The sequence below is a fragment of the Mya arenaria genome, chromosome 9, assembly GCF_026914265.1.
Source record: "Mya arenaria isolate MELC-2E11 chromosome 9, ASM2691426v1".
NCBI lineage: Eukaryota > Metazoa > Mollusca > Bivalvia > Myida > Myidae > Mya > Mya arenaria.
In genome coordinates this window covers 47,086,590-47,091,227 of record NC_069130.1, presented here as the reverse complement: position 1 = coordinate 47,091,227, position 4,638 = coordinate 47,086,590, and positions in this window count along the sequence as shown.

Below are 4,638 nucleotides of genomic sequence, written 5' to 3'. Positions count from 1 at the left end.
GTGCTTTGAAAAAGCTACATTGAGATTATTTACCCTCGAACAGTATGTTAAGATGTTTGGGGGGCTTAATATCTTACCAAACTATTAATTTCGAATATTAGTTTGCTGTTGTAAATATGTGGTTTTCCCTGTTAGGCCGTCTGAATTAAACCTGTCTTCCTGTGAAGTTCGAAGCAATGAACTGAATAAAACTAGGATTTTCCTTGGTCATTATAAACTTAAACTAGAAATCCCATTGGTCATTGTAAATTATTTAAATTAGATAAAGGAGTATCGGAATCGAGCTCTTTAGATCTCAAAATTGTTTTATAGTTGAAGAATTATATTCCCCCGAAGGATTTTTCCCGGAAAGTAAGAAATATATATATCATCTTTTAAGGGTAATCACAACGAGTAAAACGCTAAAACTAGTCTACACATTGTTTTCGGACTTGATTGTTTTGGTGTAATACGTTCCTGCTCTGTTTTCATTCATTGCGTTGAGACACACTTACGTCCTGTCTTTACAATTATACAGATGATAATTTTCTATCTGTTATATAAAAAAAATGTTTTTCAGAAGATTGCTGTTCCATCACTGTTATATGGGGCGGAGTTATGGTCAACTCTTACGCAAATTGACATTCTGAAAATAGAACGCGTCTTAAGGCTCGCAGCGAAAATGTGCCAAAATATGCCCTCACGAACTCGTACTGACATGGCACTGGGGCTTCTTGGCTGGTACCCAATGATACTCCATATTGACAAAAGAAAACTAATGTTCTTCCATAAACTTTGCTGCATGAAAACACATAACTTAACCAAGCAAATATTTGACTTTAGACTCAATTTATTCCTGATACGCAATACCATCGGCCAACGAGGTGTCATACCAGATCTCTCCAACATTATCAAGAAGTATGACCTGTTAGAATACCTAACTTTATACAAGGATACCTCGTCTCTCCCGCCCAAATCAGCCTGGAAACGTCTCGTCAATAGCCGTGTGGTTGAATATCACAAACAACAATGGTTTACCCGCATCGCTTGCGATCCGGACTTTGACCGGTTAAAAGTGGTTCATCCTCTTATACGCAAATCCGCTATTTGGGCCGCCGCCGAATCCTCCGTCGAACTATACAACGCCACAGTTGTTGTGCGGTTCCTGACGGACACATGTGTCCAGAATCGAACTATTTGCAGACATTGTGATACAGAGACAGATGACATTCGAGTTCACTATATTGCCATGTGTACAATTTCTTATGAGGCCAGAAACAAACTTCTTAACTGCTATCCCTCATTACGTCCAGCAACAACGCAAGACTTTGTTACGCATCTATTATGTGAACAGACATTACATACAGTGGGACATAGCGAAGAAAAAACATACATCAATGACGTATGGAGTTTTGTGGCTGCTTCCCTTTGTGATATAATTGAGTGACGCAACCAAGTTTCCAAGTTTCCAAGTTTATTTCGTATAACTCATGTCACAAAACATGACAAAAAGAGTATTGAAATATATATATATACAACTATGTAAAGAACGAGAATAGTCTCAACATTTTAAGACATAATCTATAAGAATAAATAAATTCAATCAGTGTCATCCAAAATTAACATTATACCTTTATAATGGAGGAGGCATTTAAAGGGAAACAAAATGCATCAATGTAAGTATCATTATGTGAATCGAACCATTATCTCTTTAATAAGCTTACAGAGTTTTTCAAAATGTATACCTGAATCAGGTCTTATTTGCATTACTTGTTTAAATTTAATAATATTTGGATGTCTAATATATTTATTATCAAGACAACTTTTTCTTTTACCAACAAATTCTTGACATTCCAACAAATAATGATATGCATCTCCTATGCTATTATCGTTACAAAATAAACATTTTCTGTCGTTGTATTCTACATTATTCCAGCTTCCAAGTTCCACAGGTAATTTGTTATTTCTAGTTCTAAATTTTATCATATATCGCAAGAGTTTGTAAGGTGTCTGTACAAGATAATTTTCAAATTCAAACTTTTCTTTATACAATCTATAATTTATACAATTTCTAGAAGTATTTATAGTAGAAAATCATTCATTAATAAAGAGATCGGACAATTTTTGATAAACAGTTTTCTTTAACCATGATCTGTTTAAAAAGTCATGACTCTGCCAAATGTTAATATGCCCGCATTTAATCAATATTTCCTTAATATTACGAATCGACTGGAAATGGGACTGTCGTGGATTTTCGGAAAACATAAATCTACTTAGGACAATATTATATAAAGATACAGTAAGTTTAGGTAACGGCGGGGTTATTAATTTTGACCAAAAGTCAATCAAACGTGTATTAATGTCAATATTTAGAGGTTTAACACCAGTTTCGCCATATATAATACAGTTTGGTGTACTGCTCTTGACACCTAACACATAAGCAACCCTAACTAAGCGATTTAACCTTAGGGCATAATTATTTTCGGCTCATTCAAATAACTGTAATCACGTTATAACGTTACTCCGTTATAACTCTAATTGCCATATTTCTTTTCTCCTTATACGCTATTCTTTCATATTTATTTATTTATTTATTTATTTATTTATTTATTATTATTGTATCTTTTTTCCGTTTGTCTTATAACAATTTCACGCTACCATATATATATATATATATATATAAATATCTTTATAACTCATAAATTGCATTTATTTAGTTCTGTATGTATATAGCCTGCCATGACATGTTTGTATTGATGTATATATTGTACAATTGTGATTGTTTAAAATATTGTATATGTTGAAATCACCCTCGGGTGGAAATAAAGAGAATATATAGATCAATATTTATTTGTTCACATTGATATAATTTGGTATAACGGTTTGTATTAAACGGTATACATATACATGTCATTTATAATTGTTTGTATGAATGAACATTTGGGCAATAAAAACAGAAACCAGATAGTCTCCTTCGATTCTCCAAATTTTAAAGAACTAACAACAATTTTCAGAATGAAAGCAATATCTTAATTAACTGGTTTCACTGCAATATAATGCTGGCAAATCTTGACAATTTTCAAGCTATTGCAGTTGGAAAACATACTTTTACCAACCTTTCAAATTGGAGGCAGCAGCATTTCATGTAATGAAACTGTCAAACTACTGGGCTACAAACTAAATGTTGACACACAAATACAGAATATTTGCAAAAAACAGCTATTCAAATCAATGTTTTGAAACTAATAGGTCATAACTTAAGTATAATAAATAGACTGCTTATATTTCATACATTGTTTCTTTTAAATTACAACTCTGCCCACTAATGTTGCACTTTTGCTATGAAGCAAATGTTTTCTAAAATTGAAAAGATACAGGAAAGAGATTTGTGTTTAATGATTATGAAATATAGTATGAAGATCTTTTAAAGAGAGTAAAATTGCCAACATTACGATTAAGGTGAGTAAGAAACATGGCTTTTGAAACCTTTAAATAAAAATAACCTAGCACCATCTGTTCTTCCAGATCTAATTGTTGAAAGAACTCTTTAAGCTATTTTATAGCACTCTTTTCCCGATCATTTTTTTTGCACAATTCAAAAACTTAATGCTCTCATTGAGTGGAAAGGAATCAAGATGAAAGGGTTGTGTCAAATAAATGTATTAGACAACATGAAATTGGCACGTTTTCTTTGTGAATAAAATAAATAAATAAATAAATAAATAATAATACACTGTCTAATCATTTTCGCTTTCGACTGAATTAGGCATTAGGCTATTGGCATTAAAAATATTTATAATTTTACAAAATCATAATTTGCACTTGAGTTATGCCATATGTAGTAATAATGGCAACACGAATTAACTATCGCAATTATTTTCCTTTATTCTATATATGTATTGTTTAATCATAAGTACTTGTACACACATGTAAATATATTTACTTATAGACATTGGAATTATATTATCATTGTCTTATAAATCACATGTAATTAAGTCATACAACTATGCTCCATGTAAATATGTACATACTCGATCACACTTATAAATATGTATATGTATATGTATTATGTAATGCCATGTTCAATTTCTTCTTCAAAGGAGGAAATAAAGAATTATCTATCTATCTATCTATCTATCTATCTATCTATCTATCTATCTATCTATCTATCTATCTATCTATCTATCTATCTATCTATCTATCTATCTATCTATCTATCTATCTATCTATCTATCTATCTATCATCTATCTATCTATCTATCTATCTATCTATCTATCTATCTATCTATCTATCTATCTATCTATCTATCTATCTATCTATCTATCTATCTATCTATCTATCTATCTATCTATCTATCTATCTATCTATCTATCTATCTATCTATCTATCTATCTATCTATCTACCTATCTACCTATCTACCTATCTACCTATCTACCTATCTATCTATCTATCTATCTACCTACCTACCTATCTCTATCTATCTATCTATCTACTAGGGAATGACCCTATCAATGCAACAGCCACATCGGGTAGCATTACTGTTTCAGTGACGTCAGATACAAAAAATATCTCTTATTAGTATTACCTAACACATTTTAAAAATACAAAAATAAAAAACATTGGGTGAAAAATAAAAAAAATAAGTTTGCAAAAATTC